Source organism: Harpia harpyja, chromosome 9 (assembly GCF_026419915.1).
Source record: "Harpia harpyja isolate bHarHar1 chromosome 9, bHarHar1 primary haplotype, whole genome shotgun sequence".
NCBI lineage: Eukaryota > Metazoa > Chordata > Aves > Accipitriformes > Accipitridae > Harpia > Harpia harpyja.
Window position 1 is genome coordinate 3,702,718 of NC_068948.1, and position 24,180 is coordinate 3,726,897.

At 40.0% G+C, this 24,180-nt stretch overlaps 1 long non-coding RNA gene across 2 annotated transcripts in view; it reads right to left on the bottom strand.

Annotated features, from left to right (window-relative positions):
• Positions 1-4,189: 4,189 nt before the first annotated feature.
• Positions 4,190-24,180, bottom strand: part of LOC128146182 (uncharacterized) — a 42,944-nt gene continuing 22,953 nt past the window's right edge. Inside the window, exon 3 of one of the 2 annotated variants that reach the window (XR_008236704.1) lies at positions 4,190-4,572. This is a non-coding gene — a long non-coding RNA (uncharacterized LOC128146182). Of the gene's footprint in view, positions 4,573-21,815; positions 23,631-24,180 lie in introns of those variants that run through there. The other variant, XR_008236703.1, reaches the window with a different exon arrangement.

Here is a 24,180-nt window from a genome sequence, read left to right on the forward strand (position 1 = left end):
TTGTTGTTAAAGTTGCAGTGGAGACTTTGGTTACCCAAGAGTGAGGTTATATATCTCTATGTGTCATAGTAGTTTTAACATTAGAGCTTATTCTATCAAGAACCTTCTTTGTTGTTGGGCTTTAAACCAGCAGAAAATGCAGAAAACTCAAGCCCTAAAATATGGGATGTTGGTGAGATTTGTGATGGTTATTAGTTTCCTCAGAACTTGAGTAATACCGTAAACACAATAAACTCGAGTTGAAAGAGTCATTCCATTCTAACCCACTGTTTTTATATCTTCCCACATAACTTTCTCAAAAAAAATTTCCTCTCTGGCTACAGTTTCTCGTGTTTAGTCTGAACTTAGAGGTTAATTTTTTTTCTTTCAAAGCTGAAATAAAATTAGGTTGACTACTATAAGGTTTAAGACATGAGGAAGAAGATCGTTGGAATGGACTACCTTGCTTTGTATATGCTGCTGGCATCATAGAAGTAAATAAATAGCATTTTCAAAAAGGGTTTGTGAATTTTTCCTTTTGAATTCAGCCTGGAAAGAGTAAAAAACTTTTTGGCAATGGGGTGTGCTACAGTGAGAAAAAGGTTTTTAGAAGCTCTGAAGAAATTTGATTAAAATTAAATGATTTCCGAAATCTGTTTTTTTACTCTGCATCAAACATAACTCCGAAGAGAAGCATAGGACTGTGTGAGCATGCACACAGCTCACTTGCTTTGAATCAGTTACCTCTGCTTTATTTTCAGCATTTGTGAATGTAGCATCATCCATCATATTGCTAAGGGAAGGACTCTGAGTAGCAGTAGGGTAGTTGGATAAAAAGGTAAACCTTTCACCAGAAAGGACTGATTTTCAATTTATTTGAAGAAATATGGAGTTCTCTCTCTTACATCCCATCACCTGAAGTTTATGACTGACTGACTACATGTTCACAACTCTCTGAGAAAGGGAAGTTCGATAAATCCCATTTTACAGGTGGGGAAACTGAGGCACAGAGGGAAAAAATGGATTGACTATGGTTTCTCAGGAAGTGTACGATGGTATCGGCCTGACTCACCAAACTTCTGCCATCTGTTTCACCTCAACACTTTTTTTCTTCTTGTATTATTTTCTCCTCTTTTTTACCTAAGTCAACCGAGCAGCATACATACATAGTACTAATTCCATCGCTGGGCAGACTCGTGATTTTAAGCCGTCTGTCAAGCTCTATAAGATTTTTTAGCTAGAATATGAGGTGTGAATAAAAAGAACTGTTAAAACAATTGGGGTCAGAACCTGCCCACTGGATATGAGAACTCCTGTGGACTTTAATGGGATTATTTGCGTGAATAAAAAGAGCAGGGATACCCCATGGCTTCCTCATTTATTTCCAGCAAATGGAAACCTGGTGTTATATGACCAGAAGAAAATGAAAAAGAGGTGGTTGGAGTGTGGTAGTTCTCTAGTGATTTTTGTAAGCAACTGAAAACCCCTGAATTTCCACAGAAACGTTCCTGTTTACTGACAAAAACCCCAAACCTAACACTTTTCCAATTTTTAACAACTGTTCTTCAGTTACTTCTGGTTTCTGAAAATTAAAGCATCTTCAGATATATTCATATTTTTCTCTCTTCTGGTTTTCAACCACTCCTTCCTTACAGACTCCAGTAACTAAATCTTCTTAGCAGAAATAGAAATTTTAGCCAAAAAATTCAGTCAGAAAAAAAAAAAAGGTCCTTTTTTGTTCCAAAGAAACCCTGGAACTTGCGATAATAATTGTAATATCAGACAAAGGTTCGAGATGAAATGTTGCTGCAGCCCAGCCCAGGTAGAGCTGTGCAGATGCCATCAGTAATGCACCCCAGCCTGCGTAGGGAAAGGTCAACGGGAAAGGTATCCCCATGCCCTCCTCGCTCTATAGGACAATGAGGTCCATATGTTGCATGCGCTCCCGAGACCGTTGCAACTGGAAGAAGGTCAGCGACGTAGAATTATGGGGAGGAAAGTGAAAAAGCGAGAAGAGGTTTACAAAGGCCAAAAAAGCAAGGCTTTCATTTTACATTCAATTTATCTTTTCGCCTCTGAAAAGGGCACAGAGGTTGGAAATTATGATTGAGTTTTTTAATTTTATTAATGGCAGGCTTTGTGGTTGCTAGGGGAACTTGACCCAAGCAGGGAAAAAAAATGGCCCAATGCAGTATTACCAGGATTAATCTGCTGCCTTGAAATAGTTGGATCTCTCTCCATTGGCCTCATGAGTCCTTCCTGCACTGCCTGTATCTCCACGACCACCTTGTTGACACGAGCCTACCGCTTAATCCTTGGAAGGAAACCTAACCCTTGGCCTCGGAGAGATGTCCCCGAGAGAGGGTAACCAGAGTGCAGCCGCACGGGAGGTGAAGCCCACCGGAGCCAGCCTTCAAACCTCCAGGCGGTCGCTCCCGTCAGACAATAAAGCAGCGAGCGCAAGCGAGACGCTAATTTAACGGGAGGCTTGATTACACTGCGATAGGGCCCTGCTGGTTGTTTCCAACAGACCCCTTTATAGTATTAGTATTTATTACACCCCATATTATAAGGCATGGGGATTTGCTTCTGTAGGGCAGTTTGGCTGAGCAATGAAACATAATGTTTCTTTTATTGCTCAATAAACACTGTTCTCTCTTTCACTGCCACTCCAGCCCAGCTTTTTCAAGCCCGTTAAGCCCCTAACACAATAATCTTACAGGCCAGCAATGAGAGATTGCAGCTTCTAACCATTTTTGGTTACTTCTGAGGCCTCCTAGAGGCGAGATATGTGGATAATTCGGTCTCTGGGACTTTTGCAATCCCTACCTTTTTTTTTTTTTGGAAAGGCTTTGGTCTTCTGGATGGACAGGTTCAACGGGTTCTCCTCATCCCCCAGAAAGAGAGAAGAAACCTAGTGTTGGTCTGAAGGACATGGCTGTAGAGCAATGGTATTTTGTTTTCCCATCCGTGTATATCCACGTGTGGGTTTGCATCCCATGATTTAACATGACTGGTCTGGGCCAGGCGAAGTGCTGACAAGGAACCTACAGGCATCTTCCACACTTCTCTGCCAACAAACCTCAATCTTTTCCTGTGACATGCCCACCTCTGAGCTGTTCCCAACCTGGCCTTCTCCTCTGAGGAGACCAGTGTCTGTAGCACACTAATTGATAGTGTTATGAAGTGCTCGGCTGTCCTACCACGGTCAAGAACAAGATTTTCCAGTGTCGACTTCCCTTCTGCATTAGTTAATGTTTGGAAACTCGGTACATCAACACGCCGGACTCCTGCACCGGCCTCTCATCACCTTGTACGGCTCCTAATGTGCCAGACCGTTATCCCTCATGCTGTAACGGGATACAGCCATCACAAATACACCTCCTTGCAATAATATTGTGGACGGGTAGCATTTACAGCAGTGAAATTAAGCCGTTTTAGACATTAGCTGTGTAGGGCAAATGATTAAGGACTTAAAAAAAACACTGTACAAGCTTTGAGGGCATTACCAAACATTGCAGACAAGGATGATAGTGATTACTAGAAACTTTTACAGGTTGTTTAGCTTAGAATTATGGGGTTTTTATTTCAATTTCACATTTTACACTCAAAGTAGAGTTCAGATTATTTTTTCTTTTTTTTTTTTTTTTAAGTTTTAAAGAATCACAGATCTTTGGGTTAGACTGTGCCAAAATCTTGCACGGGATTTGTGTTTAGTATGATTTATCATGAATGGTAACAGCAGTGTGTGCCACTGGAAACCCTCTTGCAAGCAAGTGGCTCTTTCTCTGAAGTTCTCCTTGAAACATAACCTTTGTTTTTTCCTTCGCACTGGACCATTCTAATTCTCTCCCTCTTTATTTTTGTCACCTTAAATGTTTACTCTTGGTCGCTCTTTTTCACAAATTTGTAGATCACTTTAATGTCCCCATAGGTCAATGCCAAGTATGACTGCAGTTAGCAGTTTTAATCTTTTCTCTTTTTCCAGTCCATGCAGCTATCCCAACAGGAATCTTATCCATGTGATTGTATTTTATGACGCTGTCCACCTCTTCTGCTGAGTGATAACGTTTTTGTTTTAATTAAATACCAAAAGCATAATGATAGAATTCTTGTGCCGTCTTCAGTAAACGTCATGGCAATTTTCATACCTGCCATGATGCCGGCAGCTTGTTCTTTCCCAGAGATTATCAGGATCCTGGATTTCTCTTTAAATGCACATACATATTTATACAAAACTCTACTGCCATGTTTAGCTGTTTAAAATTATTTCTATAGTTTTCTATATTTAAAAAAAGTTATATTGGGGGAAAAAGTATACAATCAACATTAGTATAATTCAGGAAGAAGAGAGGAGACTTAAGTTTCCAGTAACATGTTTTCTGGCAAATGTAACATTGTTTCAATTTAAAAATTTTTATTAATAAATGAAGAAGTGTTAGTTACTGTAGCAGCAGCTTCTCTGTTCGCTTCTAAGATGATTTAGTTCTGCGTAGGAAAATCTGTTTTCAAACTGTGCAGGTGGCCTCGCTCCTTTGATTGCTAAATATTCCAATGCCTCTTTAGGGGATGTTTGTTCTCATTTATTCCTCTCTGTAATTAGAAATAGTGGTTAGAATCTCTCTATGGATCTGATTCGAAACCCACAGAGGTCAGCTGGAAGATGTGCAGTGACTTCCCTGGGTTTGAGTGAGCCCAAATCACCCTCGAGTTCTTCTTTTAGTTTACAGGCAAGTGTAACATCTTTAGTCCAAGCCCCCAACCACTTTTATACATAAATGCGCCCTCCTGGACCCGAGAACAGTAGCATCGCAAACACTCCTGCTCAGAGCTCTTCCCACTTCAAAGACTCACACATCTCTATTAAATACTTTGTCCTGCCAGCAAAGGGTTAAAAAATACACATTTTGCAAATAATCCCTTTGAATCATGGCATGAGAGGGAGCTCAAATATTTTCTCAATGGAGAGTTAGTGGAATTTTCTATAGATCTGGGGTGAAAGAAAAGTCTTCAGAAAGTCTCAGAAGAAAGATCCTTTGAAACGGCCCGACTTCTGTTATGATAAGCAGTTCGATAAGCCCACCCATGGTAAAGTTATTAGGAATTCATATCATATGGATCCCATTAACCTAAACGTTTGCTTTTAAAGTAAACTTCTCGGTACATGACTACCACTAAGTCCAAGCACTTCAGGTTTGAGGATTGTGTTTTTACAAATGAATCTCGGGTTATCCAATCAATTAGCTGAATTCCCTGTGTAATTGTGCTTTAAATGAATCACCTGGTACTAATGAGACTGCTTACCCATTAAAAAAAAGAAAAAAAATATCACTGCCTTTAAGGGAAACACTTTAAAATCTGTGGAAAAAATATCATGCAGTATATAGTTAATCTTTGGCACTCACTGCCTTGGGATATAACCAAAGCAGGTAGATTTGAAAGATTAGGCAGAAGGATTTAGGTCATATGGAAGTCAAAATATCACTCAAGCTATTTTTAATGAATTATTACAAGACCATGTGAAATCATTATTGAGATCAAAACCACATTATTTAGGTGATAATAAAAATATAGGCTAAGAATAAGGTTGTAGCTTATTCTTCACAGGCAGCAAGCAGAGCAGTGTCATGGAGATGACAGATAGAAGAGGAGGAAGGAACTGAGGCTCGCTGAGGCTGAATGACTAGTGCCGGTTACGCAGAAATTCAGCGTTAGAGCTTGGAAGAGAACCCAGTTATTTTAATCATCTTGCCTGCTACACTCTGTTGCACTTTGGAAGGGTTTAATACATAAGCTTTTGCCGTGAAATAATTTATCTCTGTGCTATATTATTGCACAGTTTAGACATATTATAGGCCTTATAGAAGCATAAAGGATTCCAGACTAAATGGGCTATTTGTCTGTCCCAGTCAGGCAACACTTAGCTATCAGTGGTTTAGTGAAGGATTTTATCATTAACTTATATTGTGTTTCTAAATGAATTCAGTTGAGCAAAAAGAAAAAGAGAAAAAAAAGCAATTAAGGCCATGCTATAAACAGTGCAGTCCGCAGGCAGGAGGCTGCAGCGAATTATACGGAGCATACTTCTCCCAACCGCAGCTTGATTGAAACAATTTACTGGATGTGTGCGTTGAATGACAGTGGATCCGAATGACTGATGGGGGAGCACCACCAGCCCTCCTTCCTCCCTCCCAGCAAACACTTGATTCTCCTGTTGGGAAAGGGTCAACACTTTGTCCCGCTCCGCTTTGTCCCGGTGCAAAGTGATGTAACGTATCGGATCCAAAGGGGCCTCCAAATCAGATATTAAGCATATTGTTGAAATTATTGCACGGGCTATTTTTGGTTCATTCAGAGGTCAATGCCCTTCCACAAACAGGGAGTTATTAGATACTCCCCTGGACAAACAAAGAGATAATTACTCGGCAAAATAAAAGGCGGCGCTTAGAAGTTGGCAAACCAGAGAATATTTTTGTTCTAATTTAGAGAAAGTTCTGATACATGTAGCTGGGATTTCTGGCATGTAAAAAGAGTCTGATTGAACGTCTACCCAACTGTTTTCAGTGAAGTGGAAAAAAATGAGAAACACGTGAGAAGTACCTACTTTTGATCACCAAGGTGTTTTGATCTCATAAATTATGTCTGAAATTAGGCATGGACTGGAAAATGTGAGTGTGTTTTCTCTCGGTCTGGGAGCTTCTTGTTTTGAGAGAAGGAGCACTGTTCCTCTACCTTCATCAAATACCTTTTTTTTTTTTTTTCCACCCCTGCTTTCTAACAAGTAGGTTTCTCTTACCATTTATCAGAGATGTCATGAGTATAGGATGGAGAAGCACTGCATACCTCCCTTTCTTTTTCCTCTGGGACTTCCTCAGTCTAAAACTCAAGCTTAGATCCAGAGAGACCTGAAAATGTTCCAGTCTAAGGAGCAGGTTGACCTACAACCTAATCTCATCCCAACTGTCATAACACTATGTTAGCCATGCGCAGCTAATAAATCATAATAATGCTAACTTAATGGACCAGGCTTTGACGGTGCCAGGATTAGAAGGGCATACAATAAACAAAGAGTGTCTGAGTAGAGAGGTACAGTAGAGCAGTGAAAAATCACCAAACCATGCAACAAATCTTCTGCTGGTATTTCCATGGGCCTCCGCTATAGACAGTGCCGGGAGGAGCTCAGCTCCCTGCCCCATCCCTCTTGTCCTCCTCTTCTGCCAGACCGTAAGACAAGGCACGAGAAGAAGAGGATCGGTGTAGGAGCTCAGCCCGGTGCAACGTGCAGCTGAAGAAACAGGATGGGCTGTCTGGAAGGGTATGAGAGGAGGCTGGTGAATTCTCTTGCCTTAAGCAGAGATTTCCTCCTCTAGCAGTAGGATTGCTCACCGGCAAGGCTGGGAGTTTGTGGCTTAGTCCGGCCGGCTGAGACAAAGCACTGCCCTGAGCATGCCACCAGGTTCAATTTAAATAGAGATAACGAATAAGGAGGGAAAATCATATCAGAAAAAGATGTCCATTTGTTAAAGATTTCAGGATGTCTTACTGAATAGACACGTGCCTGGAGAATTCTCCCTGTAACTTCTACAACTTCTGAAGAAAATGCATGCATAGGTAGAAAACCTGCAGAGGAACTTACTATCTTTGCACTAGAATGCTTTTGGCACTGAATTGTGCATCTCTTGGATCCTGAAATAGATTTTAACATTGTTTTCTTAACCCTGTCATGGGAAAGAGGGTAGATTTTTCAACCTTTGTTAACGATGGACAAGTCTGAAGACTTTTGATAATTTACTTTACAATGGGTAAATAGCCAAAGTAACCTTATCTGAACTAGCCAGGATCATTTGGTCTGAATAAAGAAGCTCGAAGTCTCATGAGAACGGGACTTCTTACAAGATTTCCATTATTTCCTCTTTCCAGTAGGAAAAGTGACACAAAGAGGATATCCTATCTTTCTGTATTTCAGCACCTCTACTTCTCCTTGGAGCTGGAACCAAGAAGCTGCAGAGTCATGTGAAACTAGAGATTGGGAATCATTTAACTGACCTTTTGGGAAAGATTAAATGTGTCTGTAGGTTTATCTGCATAACCACACAGTGACAGAGAAACAAGATTTCTTTGATGCATTTCTTCTGTTAAGTCTATTAATTTCAGTGGTGTTCTCTCTTCACTTACACACTTTGTTAAGAGAGGAATCAGATTCCCCTTTATCCCCTATTCTTTAGCAATATTTTTGCTGGTAGAACTGGGGCTTTCTTAGCAGAGGAGAAATCTTAATTCATCTTGGAGTCACCCAGAGAGGTGAAACAAGGATCTTAGGTTACAAGTCAAAAGAGTAAATTGTCAACTCAGAGGAACTAATCTTAAGCCCGAGTGAGCAAAGTGTGGTTTAGCTTTCAAATGTGAACTTTTTAGAATTGCTAGAAACATCCCTTTGCTGCAAACCCTTGGATTGCCAAGACAAAAATCAAAACAGTACAAGAGTTAAGTTCTGCCTGACCTGACTACTAATACGGAAAAACACCATTTGTAAGAGGTCTGAGCTAAAAGAATAGAGAACCTGACATTGGTAAAAGTGTGCACCTCCAGACAATAATGGGACCTTATGATTTAAATTACATTTATTCAGAAAAAAAGAAGGAAAGGAAGAAAAAAACAAAGGAGAAGAAGGGCCGTGATCCCTGCTGATGCCTGCATTTTTGCTATTAGTAGTGGCCCTGTCCCAGCCAGGAACGTATCACATGCAGAAATCAAAACTAACCATTGAGCAATACATTGGGGGGCTGGGGGTTGAAATCTCCTTGTTTGGGTTTGCTCCAAGATGAGCAGAATAGTGTGATCTGGATCCACCCATGCTTCAGTGGCTCCAACAAAATCTGCTCACTGGGCTTTTGCTTGTGGTACATGCCAATGTGATCCAAAGCTCTTTGAAATGAGCAACTTGCAGGGATTTCCTTGGTCTTTGGATCTTGCTCTTGAGAATATTTTTGACCTGTGATAAATGTGGGTTTCTCCCCCAGTTCATGCAAGGAGTCACCATCGATGCAATGGCTGCAAAGACTTACCAACTTCTCTAGTTCAGGCAAATCGGTAAATGTCTTTTATCAGCTGATTCTTCAATTATTTTTTGTGTGGGACTGCTGGAGGCTGATCCCTTGGATTGCCTCAGGGTGGATGCACCCCTGTAACATCTACCTCTTCCTAGGTCAAAACAGATGTACAAATCAACTCTTGAACATTTGTGGATGCTCTATTTTCTTGCATACTAACTTGAGCGTTAAGGGTTAGAAAAACCTGAGGTAGCTCTATGCAGATCCAGACGGAGTCCAGCTGGGCTTATTAACCCAGTACAGCTTTACCTCCACCCAGAGACAATCAAGGCTCAGGCTGAACCCCAGTTAATAAATCCCGAAGGCTTGAGCCCCTGCAGATGGGTATCTGCCCATCTCCTGGTGGTGCCTTCTCTCATCCATCCAATACTTGAGAACCTGGTGAGTTCATTGCCCATTTTATGAGCTATTGACTGGAGTGAACACGTGACTTAACTGTAATTGAGTTTTAACTGCTAGAAAAATATCTCATTTCTATTTGGGTACTGAGTTTATTGGTTTCTCAAATTTTTATCAGTTTTTTTTGGTGTGCATATACTATGTAGCTCTGATGACTAAGAAATAGGAGAGGACACTGTGAATTAGGGAGCATAAAGAGGAGGAAATGTAAATTAGTGACATTCTCTCCTTCCATAAATAAATATTTATGATTCCACCAATAGGTTATCCTGCTTCAGCCTTGTACAAACACTGTCTCCAGCAGAGGTAATCTTGATTTTAAGCAATGTGCCCTCAGATGCAGAGTCCTGGTTCTCATTGCCTGGAATGGGAGTTAGTGCAACTCAGCTCCTCACAACTTTAAGACTCTTTGATGCTTGAAATCCATGTCCATGTGCTTCCCAGGCAACTGGGAAACTACTTTATGCAGATCCATTTCCACAGTATCTCCTGAACCTTTGCAGCATTAGTCTTTGCAATTGCTGTCGCTGAAAATTTATCCAAGCTATTAAATGAATCGCTGCAATGTCGCTCAAATTCCTCGACTCCTGTTCCCTCAACACGCGTCTTTATTTAAGAGATCCTGTCCCTTCAGGCTGTCCCTCATCTCTACTTGCAATGTTTTGAACCGAAGTGAAACGTAGACTATTCTCCTGTTGACATTCTGATTTTGGTTGTGAAGAAGGATGTTTTTTCTGCGAGAGCTGGAGTTTCCGCAGGCAGCTAGCTGGGCTTGTTTACTCCCCGAGCATTTCAAAGCCTGCACTGTCCTGTGGCTCCACGTCATTAGGGCAGCTTTAGTGCCTGACAAAAGTGCGGAGGAAAACCCCCTTGAGCACTGGATGTTACAGCCTTCTGCAGAGGAGTGGCCAACGACCTCAGCCTTCCAACGCTCGCCTGCCAGACCACGCAGCGCTAAGATGCTAAAATATGTTCTTTCCTGGCAGGGCTCGAGAACGGCCAATTTAGTGGGAGAAGGAAGTTGGCAGAGCTCTGGCCGTAGAAGACTTTGAAATATTATGATTTTTATCAGAAATGACAACAACAAAAAGAGTGTAAGCCAAGTGTGCTCCAAAAGCTACGCTTGTCTGCTGCCTCCCTCTACTCTCACCAACGTCATGGAGAGAATTTCCTTAGGTTTTCTCCAGGAGACAAACGAGACTCTGTATGGAGGAGTTTGACTCAGTTACTGCAAACGTCTTGGGTCCTTATGTTTCTAAGGGACAATGTGTGTTTTGAGTAAATTATTGACAAAGCAAAAAGTGTGACTCTTCTGAGGTCGTTTAAGTGCATGAGGCTACATTCTTTCTTGCAGAGCTGGTGAAAGTAAACAACATTATTATAGATTTTGGTCATGCCCTGGCATCAGTAAGTATAGTTTCTGTGTTTGCCATATGCTCGCATTGAACTGGAACAGCAGTGCGTACACAGGGAAATTGTTTAAAGAGCCAGTTCAACCTCAGTACTCGCTGTCAAAATTATGATGTACACGATTCATTCTGCTAACCACAAAAGAGTTTTTGTTTGTCAAGTGAAATAATGTGTAATTTGGTATATCATTTGGGAAAGCTGTTTTTTTTCTTCTTTTTTTTCAATAACCCACCGCAGGCCTGGAGACTGCAGCATCAGATTAGTGGATAGCATCCTGCAGCTCCCTGGGACGACAGCGACTCAACGTGAGATAGGAGACAGAGGAGGCAGAAGCCAAGACTTTAAACTGTGATTGCAGAAGGTGGCTTGCTGAGCCAAATAAAGAGAAGAGGGAAAATTGACACCCCACAAGACATGGACAATTGTTGCCACCGGCTGGGAGGCCTTAAATTACAAACCCATTTTGTATATCCAAAAGCTTACACTTTCTATTTATATATCCCACTTCTTCTGTGCACCAAAAGTTGGATTTGGCAAATGCAGCTATTCCCTGCAGGCGTATGGGTGAGGTTTTCTGCAGAGAAAATAAACTTGATTGTTGAAAACCTGTGTTTGCAATTACTCTGGGTTTCAATATTCTGAGGTCAAAATAGATCCTTTAAAAAATCATAACGCTTTGAAACAGATTCATTTTCTTTCTGAAATGGTTATTGGATTAAAATGAAATATTGAAACATTTTTCGTAAGCAAGGCATAGCAAAACTTTTCAATAGAAATTATGAAAATATGGAAAGAAAGAAAGACAGAAACTATACAAAGTCAAGAGCTGGGGACCAATTTTTGGAGGGTTAAAGAAGACCATTTCTGTTAAAAATCATTAGTTCTAAAAATGACAACCAGCTACATTAATCAGTTCAGCTACATTGAACAGGCCAAACCAGGTTTCCAATACAACTTTTGGGAGATTATTCAATGGTCTGAGAGATCTTTGCTTGGCAAAGGAGCAGGTATAAATAGTAAGAAACATTTTCTTCAGGGACTTTGGTAGACTGGATGAGAATCTTAGTTCATAAATATTGTCACAGAAAACTGTGTGACTGTCTTTGGACAAAAAGCCAGATTTTGCAGGGTATTTAATGTGCATTAATTTCCTTAGGAGTGAGCAACACAGGCTGGCATTTAAAAATAAATTAAGGGTCCCAGACAGGACTGAGCCAAGGAGGTCTCAGAAGCTGGGAATAATCCTTAAATTCTAAAGCAATCATTCGAGGGGACGAACTATTTTTAATCGTCTATTTGCTATTTATATTTCAATGACATCTCCAGAGCATGTCAACACAGCTTCCACCTTGGACGACCAGCTCGAGGTGACATTTTGTCTTTCCAGCAGTGGAGAAAGAGTAAGAAATCAGAACTTCAGTAGCAGGAATGAAAAAAAAAAACGAATCCAGAAAAAAACCCCATAAGTAATTATTTAGGTCCTTGAGGCATACCAGTGCAGTGCAAAAGAGCTTCAATAAGACTAAGAGCCGGAGCCTTTCGCCTCCACCTCGGACTAGAGCTACATCTGGCATTTCACCCTTGTAAGAAAACAGTGAGGGGCTTGTTCCAAGGAAGGTGCAAGGAGGGTAGCAAGAGCCCGCTCTGCATGCTCTTTGCCTTGAAATATTCCTTCACTGCATGCCCACTTGAAGGCCCCTTTATGCTAAGGAAACTTAGTGTAAATAGGAATCAGGCTCAAAGAGCCTGGAAAGCCATAGCACGAGAGTTCAAACCTTTTCAGTTCAAACTCTTTCAGATCAGAGCAGCCCTAAACCTCCACCCAGATTTCACTCCACCATATAAAGTTGTCATGTGCTCATTAGGTCTGGCTGATGAGCTCTGCTAATTACCTAATGCTTGGGGTTGCCATGTTATGGATAGCAAGAAAAACCAAGGGTATGTTTTTGGAGGGGAGGAGGGGGCGTCTCTTAGTTCTCTTCAATATCTTGAAAAGAAAAAGCTTTTTTTTTTTTTTTTTAACCTTAAAGTGTTACTTGTAAATGGAGGCCAGAATTTAATTTCAGATAGTGTTACTCCACCTTGTGCAAGTGATTTCTCTTGACACTGCACTGACTACCCGTGCACAAAAAGCCCTTTATGACTTACATGCCAAAGAGCCTGAAGTATTTTTTGCCTCTCCGAAAATGACATTTCATCCCCCCTCCCCCCCTGCCTTTTTTTTTTTATCACCTGAACACTGGTCTTAAAACCACAGCACGCAAAGGCCCCATGTGAAGTAGGGAAAGGCATTCAGCATCTGCTTATATCCCCAAACTGAAGCACCAGTGTGCCTAAAAAAGCTTGTATTTAAAGGCATTGCAGCTGCATCAGCTCATATTTCATCCAGCCACCAATTTCCTTTTCCCCCTGACAAACAGGCCTCAGAAAGAACCCAGGCCAGAAATTCTCCACGTTAGCGAAACATTTCCTCTTTCCCGTTCTCCCTTCCATTAACATTATTACACTGCTCCTGGGAAAAGATGACTTTTCCAATCCAGGCAGCATATTTCTCTCTTTTCTTTTCTTTCTGTCTGTTTTCTCCCTCTCCAGGCTAGCGGTAAGGAAAGAACTGGGGCGGAGATAACAGGGGGAGAAAGAATATGGGGGTGAAAGGAAATATAGTGTTTCTTCAGGAAGGAGACCTTAAAATCCGCCTCCCTTTTTGCATGCAAATGCAGAGGAATAACAACTCCCGGCTCTTCCCTCTGCTGAGGGTGGGAAACAAAGAGGGAGAAAACCACAACGTTGGTGACAGCGTCCATCGAGGGTCAGGTGCTCCCTCTGGGATCAAGAGCTGCTTAAATCCCATTTGACTGAGCCAGGGGTTAAATTCATCCCAGACCTGACTGCAGCCAAATCTACCTACAGCTAGTTAATAAGTCACTATTTGCAGCCCTCGGGATATTATGTCTTTTTCTAGACGTCCAGCAGCCTTCATGATTTGTGCAATACTGGTTGTGTATATCCCACCTTGACTGAAGCTCTCCATCCTCCCACCTTGCAGGACCAACCCAATGGCAGCTTTAACTCACACGTCTTTACTGCCTGACATATATCACGACCATAGCAAATACGTTCAACCTACGCAAGACCAAAACCAGATCTGATACAAAAATGAGTGATTATACCGGGTATCAGGAGAGTTGCATTCATATCAAGTCTGATTTTACCATGTGCATGTTCACTTCAGCCTGCTTTTATTTTTCTTCTCCTTCAAGAACTGGAAGGCAAAGTCCCAGAGGAGAGAAAATATCTCACTGAAATTAGCAGCAAAGGACAGCCAGGTCATAATTCCTTGCCGCAGAGCAAGCGTGTCGTGACTGAACCATAAACTTTCTGTTACGCCTGTAAAAAAGGGGAACAGCAGCATCTGCTCACTCTAAATACCCTCTGGCACTATTTTAAAGCCACTTTACCTTATTCTAAGGTAACTAACCCAGGAAATCCATTCTTGAGGCAGCTCTTATAAGTTCTAATGGGGAATTGTTTCTTCTTTACCATTTTGCCTAAAAGTCCTAAAATACTTTGGGTTGGTTATGTTTGGTTTTTCGAGAAGTCAACACAAACAGCAGGTAACTTTTCTGAAAAAGTGGATTATAAAGAGAGTGATGTTCCAGTAAAGAATAAGCTTGGCAGAAAATTTCCTGCAGGTACTGGTTGCTTAATCATGTACTAGTGGCTGAATTGGGTATTTTTGATCAATTAGATTTTACATAGTATTTTAGCAATTCTTGGCAATAAGTACAAAACATGGCTGCAGAAATGGGCGAAAAATCAAAACTTAAAAAAGTCCAGGAATGGTTCATTTCAAGAGATCAGACTGAGCAAATTTACTTTTTGTTGTTCTATTCCAATTTGACTTTGTAATTTTGTTCTAAAAAAATCTTCTGCATAAATTGCCATTTACAGCGAGAAAGGCAAGAATCACATTGAGCCAGACCCCTGAACTTTCTCCTCCAGGACTGTCAGAAAGGGGCAGTTTCTCTAATTGCTCTTTGTTCCTCCATATTTTTTTTTTTTGTTATCTTACTTGCTTTTCTGTTTTTGCTTTTCACTTTGACTTGGGAGCTTTGTTCAGACAGACCTTCCCTTGTGAATGGTTTCAGTTTCAACAAATTGCCATTCTGTGACACCCCGCCAAATGAGTACCTTGGAAAATTCCCAACCACCTCTATTCTGTACGCTGGAGCACATTTCATTTCCAAATCCTCGGCTAGCTATGGACCAAACCATCCGTGGGTGTAGCTCCCTTGACTCCAGGACATCCCCTCTGCAAGGGAGCTTGGCCCCACGTTACAGGGAGGCAATTTGTATCAGAGGAGTGCAATCATTTTGGAGGTGAGATACAGACTCAGTTTAAAGCTGGGGAGGGTGCTATTCAGCAGTGTTGACAAGAACAAAGTAATGATATTGTGTCTGGTTTTGATTTAGAGCTAGTTGCAATGCCACATTTAAAAAATTAAAATTATTCCTGTTTTGCAGGGCTTGAAAAGATGAATTTTCTACTTTTGAAGGTTAAAGGCAGGCAATCCTCTCAACTTTATGGCTTTATCATTTTCAGATAGACAATCCTGTTACACTTAAGAGTGTTTACAGAAATATGAAGTCAATAATATTTAAAAAGAAAAATAAAAGCATTGATAATGACAAAGTTTTGTAAAAAAAAGTCATTTTCCAGAAAGGAGTGTTTTTCAATGATAACATGCTTGTAGTGAAAAAGATAAGATGAACTTATATTTTTTTTTCACCAGGTGTGAAAAGAAATCTATAATTAAAGTGCAGAAGATACATAATGAGAAGCAAAAGCATTAGGCGCGGATGGACTCAGTTAGAGTCCGAATTAACACAGGTTAGATCTTTAGTTGCATATTATGCACCTCTTGATGACTGACTCTACTCAGATCCCCTGAACGTGATCCTTGACTTAATTTTTTATCTTTACATTTACACTGGAACAGCTTACACAAAAATTTTGAACCATGTTTTGACTGATTTTTTTTTTCGTCTTACCTCACATGGTTTCTATGGCCTATAAGAATAATAAAAATAATAAAAACAATGTTAAAGCTATGCCTGGAGAAGCTTTATTTCAGCAGTCCACCAATGTCAAAATACCATTTTTAGCAGTCCTCATTCCCTGTCACGTGGTTCAAGATTTTTGTTTCATGCCTTTCTGGTTAGAGATGTCTTGTTTGAGAATTTTATTTCATGCATGTCATAGAACAAGTATGGTTTTTATGACATTTATGAATGTGACCAGTCTGGGAACATGCTGTCTGTCTGGTCGGGTTTAAGCCAAAATTTAAGTCATTGTAGCTAGAATTTCCAATTTTGGTGATAGCTGATACATCAGCCGGGGTCAATAAATTGGCAAAGTCATCTTTTAGAGTATGAAAAGGTAACTTGTCTTCTGCCTTATGAGAATTGTCAGGGTGAGGTTTTAATTATCTGAGATATTAATCAGAAAGACTCCTTCTACCTTGCTCTGCCTTTCCTTTTCGTTAAGCTAGTCCTATAAAATGTATATTAACAACTGTAGGATTAAAGCAAAAAAATGCATCTAGATTCTGAATGCCTGTCACAGAAATCAGTGCAAGAATCAAGCCCGTAGCATCAAAACATCAAAGAATTACAGTTTTATGTTGTATTAAGCCTCCCTGTCTTATTTCAGCTATTCCAACACTCTGAAATACATGATTGAGAGCTGTTAACTCCCAACGATACGCTCCTGGCAAGCAGACTTGAGGTTTTTTTAATATTTTATTTTAATTATTTTTAGTTTATAGCTCAGCAACTCAACTGACCCAGGGGAACACTTAAACTAAATTTGATAGATGTCAAGTTAGAAAAAATAAAGACAGCAGTGTTCTTTCTCCCTGCAATTACAAATGTTTGCTGGAGACTTTTCTGACAGTATTAAGCAGAGCAGAGACCTGGGGAGAGCAGAGAGGGACGTCGTACCCGTTTGCTGAGGTCAGTTTGGCTGATGTTCTCCAGAACCTGGAAGGGGAGGAGGACTAGGACATCTACCAGTAGCGGTTGCTCCTGACTCCAAATACAGTGGGTTTGTCTTTTTTTCCCCCTTTTGCCCGAGTCTTAATGTGTCTTGCATCAACTGGAGGAGCTAAAAAGAGAGTGCTTGTTTTTTCAGCTGACATTTGGAGCTGTGGAGACCTGTGAGATGCCCCATAGATGGGCTGAAAAACCCCCAAGAAAAACAAAAAAATGGAGCTTAATGAGCTGCAAAGAAGCCAGGAAATGCTCCAGGAAACTATGCAAAAGCCTGCTTTTGACAGTCTACCTGAAAAACAAATATCAGAAACATCCAAAAAAAAAAAAACCCCATCTACTGTTTTCTAGTCCATTTTTTTCCCTTGCAAACCAAAATATATGAAGATACTGTACAATACACTGATGCAATCAGTGAGAAAGAGAGAAAAACTAGTCTTCACAAAGTTCTATAGGAATTATTCAGAGGGGAAAAATGTTGCATATCTCCAGTATAATATGCTGGCTAGCTGCATCAGGGAAAAGGAATGGGCTTTCCAGTCTTTTATCATTAGATCACTGGCTCAAATCTCTCCTAGGGATTTCATCCAAAACCCAGTGAAATCAGTGGGAGTCTCATTACTCTGAATCAATACCCAGGTACACAACAAGAAAGGACTAAGAGAAATGATTAGAAAAAAATTTGAATTTTCACATGTTACTTTGAAAATGTTCAGAGTTTGCTTTCAACTGGAATAAGGGGAGAAATTTCATAATGGTCTGATCTTTCCCTATTTCTTTTCAATATTTGGTTTTGGGTGTTCCCTAATCCTGTAGGTTTACTTCTTACATTTTATCACTGGAAAAGAAGGGGAGGCATGGGCTGGGAACGAATAACCCACGCACATCAAAAATTAGATTTGGTTTGAAGGTTGGAAACCACCCCTTTTTGCTGCTTTTCTTTTTATAATGAAAAAATCAGAATTATATCTATGGGAGTGGATCATTTTTCCCATTGAAAGAAAAAGCTGAATAAGAAATGCTGCCTGAATTGATATCATATGAAGCTGTTTCATGGTTCATGTGAATTCCTCTGATGCTGGCCCGATTCGGTGAATTTTCTGAGCGGGTGCATACAACCTGAACTGCATTTTCCTGCTGGAGATGTCCTTTCCATAATGGGAGCCAAGGCTGGTACTACACTTGCTCATGATTTAGAGTGTTTTCACTATCTATTTTCCTATCTTATTAATTAAGGTAAGCCCTTTACTGAATGGCCGGGTATTTTTATAACACATTGAAGAACATAAAGTGAAGTGCAAGCTGATTTACTTCTATAACCATAGAGGCCAAGACTATTCCCTCCATATTTTTCTTCCCAGCTTTCAGACAAATAAATCAACACACATATATGTATTTACAATACTTGGTAACAAAAAAAAAAAGTTGAGGTCATCTGAATTATTTCATAATCAGGCAGGTGAAGTGGCTTAGCAGATTATGAAACCACACCGCTGCCAAATTGTTCCATGATGATAATTATTTGCTTCTGTTCTTTAATTCTGGGTGGGCAACACTGCTTTTCCTCTGTCCACTGGAAAAAAAAGCAGGATGGCTCTCCCTATGGTTTTTGGCTTAACTGCACACATCTGGGTTTCGTATCAAAAGAAATAAATATCAGACCTAATTAATCCTCTGAGGCTGCTGGGTACTGACTCCTGAGCAACACAGACTTTAATTACAGTTTCAACCAGGCATAGTGATGGAGTCAGTTGTAGAAGGCTGACTGTTGATTTAATGCAGCATATCATGTCTAAAAGTATCTGGAACAACACTGATTTACATCAGCTGAATATTTGGCTCATTTGAGACTCTCTTGGGAAGGAGAGGGGGGATACCTATATATATACATTCACCCTAATTTGTTCAGATGCGGTGTGTAGCAAACTGTATTGCAAAATGCTTATGAAAGCCAGGGAACTTTTTAGAAATGCAATTTGCTGACATTAAAATGTTGAAATTGCTTAATTGGGAAAAATTAATGTTATTATATATTCTTTCAAGAAATGCAAACTGCTTGATTTACTAATCCTTTATAAATGGTTATTTATAACTGATAACATATGTAATGATTCTACCAGAAGATAAAGTTCCTATATTTCAGACAAAGGAGTATCTAGACGGCAGTATTCTGATTAGTTTTACATCTTTTCTAATTCAGCTAATTTAAAGATAGACTTGAGGGACTTAGTTGAACACTAATAAAACTTGTCAGGAATGGGATCTGTTATAACTTTTACAATTCAAAAGCTGTCTCTCTGTCGCTCTTTTACTCCCCCCCCCCCTTTTTTTTTAAAGACTTAAAAACCGTTTTGATTGCAAATATACGAGTGAATTCAGAGCAAATGAAAGAGACTGTTAACACTGGCCTCGGTACAGCCAGGCTTTGTGCAAACTTCCCCTCCCTGCCAACGCACCTCAAGCCTAGCTTGCAGTAACCCTTGTTATTCTAGTCCCGGATTTATCTAACGAAGGGCTGCCAACAGTACCAAATCATGTGGTCGATTTTTGTAATGAGGAGTAATGAGACCACCATACTTATTTGCCCTCCCAACCAGAGCCCAAACTGGAACCGACATCCCCAGAGGTTCAAACCTGGTCTATTAATCCCCTGCGAAAGTCTTCCTGCCTCCCTGCTATGCCATCTGAAGTCATACCCATGAAGCCAGGCTGGTTTTGTTGTGCTAGGCAGCGGTGTGTTTACATGACTATCCATCTATTACAGGATATTATTTTTCCAGTGGAGAATATTTCAAATATTTCCAATGAAGATTTTTTTTTCCTGCTTTTTTATAGGTATTATTAAAAATAAAAAAGGAAAGAAATAAAACCGTACCACAAGAATCTATGGTAAAGTAAGAAAAGCAGGGAAAATTGAGAATTTAAAGATGAAGCTGATGTTGATACTTGCTCCACTACATGATGGCCCTGGTTGATGCACAGATCCTAGCCAGAAATACATGCAACATTTTCTAAAGTTCCTTGCATGTGCCTTAAATTCGCACTCTTATACATGCATATGTCATATGAAGACAAAGCAAGAGAATCCTCTAAATAAATAAATAATTACAATCACTGTAATTAATGTCAGTGTACAGTCCTGCTTTCTGAAAGTATTTCATAAACACTAAGGGCCAGATTCATCGGTGTAACACCAGGAAATCAATGGCATAAAGAACGAATTCGATTGTAGAAATCTTCCAGAGTCACTGCTTTCTCGTACCCGGTCTGTGCGTGTTCTTTATGGACAATCCAAGATCTGCCACTAGCTCTGATTTAAGTTTTTAAAATCCTTTGATTAAAGGAAGAAGTAAAATCACAATTATCTAAACGATAGCCCCCGCCGTTCTTGGGCTACCGAAGCCCTTGTGAAAGAAAAGCGATGGCTGCAGAAAGGTCATTACCAGGAAGCACACGAATGCCATCAATCCTCCTCTGTCAGCCCTTCCCAGCTGATAAGACTCTCTTTAGACCCTTAAGTCAAGTTCCTCTTACCCTGATATCTTCAAGTGGTCACTGACGTGCTTCTGTTCTTCACGTCTGTCTGTAAGGTTGCGTTTCTCCCCCGTTTTTTTTCTTTTACTTTAGTAGCTCTGGAGCCAGGAGAGCGTGGCCTCATCGGCTCTGCTCTTCTTCATTAGGAGTGAATCTTCTACCAACAAAGACCAACGGCAACTTTTTAATATGAGTGTGCAACCCCTATATTTGTATTTAAATGTTCATTCTACATTTATCAATGATTAAGCGTCTGGTTTTGGCACATATAGGAATACAAAATTATCTCCTGACCACCTTTCTCCATGAATAGCACCATTAACTGTGTTTTAACTCTATTCACACCTAAAACTTCACAGATACAAATGTGCGTTTGGGCACTAGGGCAAATGGTACCCAAGACTGCATCAGTTAATTTGAGATTTTTCCTCTTACTTATTTCTCCAGCTATTTATGGGATCAAGCAACTTGGGATAAAAACTTTAAAAATATGGGTCCTGCAGTAGTTCATTCCACCTACTCTTTATCATTCTGCTGAGCTATACGAAAAGCTGTTATACTAATGAATAACTGTATTTGGATTCTTTATAGCTCCCCACTACAGCAATATCTGAATACCTCATTGCTTCTACACATGTATTTGCCTAACGAGAGACATGAAATGACTCTATTTCACAGGTGGAGAACTGGGACACTAGAATCTAGGAGAAAGGTAATTCAGCTCAAATATATACTTGTAACTGAATTATCAACATACGGCACAAATACTACTGCTTGTGAAACCACAACCTGAATACCTTGTTTGGTCGCTCCAAAAAAACCCCACCAAATAATTGCATAGTCAGAAAGCATGCTTCTCTCAGTACCATGTTTTAACCGCAGATTTCTCCTCCCTCTTATCCAATATGCCATTTTCAAGAGCTATTCCACATGGTTCAGACGTTGGTACACAGGGAGGGACAAGCGGTATGAAAAAAGGCACAGAAAGTTGTTCAGGAAGTGACCTATCTTCAAAATTAATTTTGATCCTCTGTTTTCATTTTCTCTTTATATTTAAAAATAGCACTGAAAGGAGAAAGCAAAGTTTTGAGCAATTTCATGTAATAAAGGAACAATGCAGGTTTGGCTTACGTAGGGAAAAGTTACGTTTAGAGCAGTGAAATATTCATCAGAGACTGCATTTCTCGGAGCTGCTTAAATAGCTCAGAAAACCCATCTGATTAGGCACTTTGCAAATAAAAAAAACCTCGTTTGTTAAAATAGGCTTTAAATGTCAAATTAAAGATTTATGACTCATAATTGAACACAAATAAATAGCTGGCTGCATACTTGGAACAAATTCTTCTTTATTGTGCAATTAATATTGCTGAGATTGCTATTTAAAATATGAATGAATTTGTCTTTCTGGTTTGCACATTACTGGTAGCGATGGTGAGGGCAGCACTGAAAACATTTGCTGGGACATAATTTTAGCAGAGGGCAAAACCTGGGATGCGAGAGGCTGGTTGAATACCCTGCACCCTTGGAACCAGTCTTACAGCACTGAAAGCGCTCGATTCTGCCAGCAGACTTGACCATCGGTCCAATTTCATCCTGTTTATTCAGCTAGCAAATATGTAGTTAAGGTGGGACTGACTGTGATCTAATTCTTCTGAGAGAGACTTGCAAAATTATTGCCAAAAGAAGCAACGAGAGGCATTATTATCATTAAGAGCTGGTAAGTCCTTTGTCGGTTGTGCAAAGATCATCTTCTTGAGTGAACATACAAACCAGGTGGATGCTTCCCCCAATGTCCCATTTTAACAACACTCAGGCACATATCTGAACCTCAAAGACATGTTTAACCATTTGCTTGCAGTTAAACATGTGCTTAAATAATTTCTGCATGAAGATAACTTGCTGCATTGGAGGTCAAAAAAAAGTCAGACTGCACTTCCACTGTGCTTCTGGAGAAATGATGCAGGAAATTAATTGATAACTATTTTGTAAACTGCAGTCAAGGATTGCAGCTGATGTAAATCAGCATTGCTCCATTGATTTTGAGGATGGAGAAGTTGGCTCAGTCTTTCAACTAGTTTATTCACCAGGGGTAATTAAGAACAAAATGGCAAAACTGTAGGATCTCTCGTGTGTGAACACGCAGTTGCTTTAGATTATGCCATGTTACCATAGGGACTTTTATGTTGTAACACACTGCATAATAAGGTTTAGAACAAATATAGTCTTTCACATTTTCATTGTATTATCCGTATAGAAACTCATCTCAACCAGATGTAATTTAGAAAGTGGAGGAGAGTTTCATGATTATTGGTTACATCATCCAAATCCACTTGAGAAACAGTTCGTGAACGTCAGAGTTTGGCACAGATTTGGAAAATTTCATATCCCTTTGGTGGAGGAAGCTGACTAGAAATATTCAGAAATATATCAGATTTTCAAAGATGTTGAACCTCTACAGCTCTTCACATTTCCATAGCAGTGTTCCAGGGTTTGACACAGCTGAGAATCTGTTCGTTATCATCTATACGTTTCTTTTATGACTCCCTTAGAAAAAATTAGTCTCTGCAAAATGCATCTTCCAGAGAAGAAAATACGGCCAGCTTTGCCTGTGCCCTTTAGGAGTACACACAACTTAAATGTGTGCTCATGCCAGCCTATATGTACTGGCACCCCCAAACCACTGCCTGACTTCACAGCCTGTACCAGGCTGAAACTTGCAGGTCTTTCTACTTCTTGTTTATATAGCTATTTTTTAAGCATGTCGTTTTATGAGAAAAATTAAGGATTTGTGCTGTGAGCCTAATTTCTTGCCCTGTGGATTTGCATATTATTTCTACAGCATGGACATCCACCCCAGCTTTCCCTTTAAGGAAGACATTAATGCAAATTTCTGCCCTAACTATTTTTATGAAACATGTAGGAAGTTAATATTTTGGGAGACTCTGGCTCATTGATCAAATTTGACAGATGGATACACAGATACAACACAGACACAAGGATTGCATAAGCCTTAAATCCCCAAGGACACCAGCTAAAAAACACTTTGGGAGGAGCAGCTTCACTTATTTACACAACAAGCGGTTGCAGAATTGCAGGTGGGATTTCAGATGGACTGTGTAGCTTTGGCTTCAGCCAGGATTGGATTGTCTGTACAAATGAAAAACAAAATAGACGTTAAAAATGTGTGAAATGGGAAAATCAGATCTTCCAGTAATTTACAATTAGGCCAGAAAAGATGATTGCACCCATCTAATCTGCCTGCTCAGTATGCTACGTGCTCTAATTTGTCTGGGTCACATGTTTTGGAAAAAACACCCAATCATATATACCAATGTCCACCGATAACTTTGCCTTTTTCTGTTTCTTTTTTTTTCTTTTTCATCATAAGCAATTCTTTCTTTTCTATTATGACTTGATTATAAATATGGCATTTTGGCGATAGGTGACAGAACCACTCTGGGCCAGATGTGCTGGCTGCCTATGAAGGGCTTGGCCATAGGATGTTAGTGGTTTAAAGTAACAGGAAACCTGAGGAATATCATAAATCAGGCTTTTCTGACTAGGTTTTTTGTACAGAGTATAACAAAATGTATTGAATAACTTAAGTATGTGTGAGCCTCCTGCCTACCAAATTACTGGGGTCTGCCAGTGGAAAACACACTAATTTGATGTTGGCCTCAAACAGAAAATTGTTAAA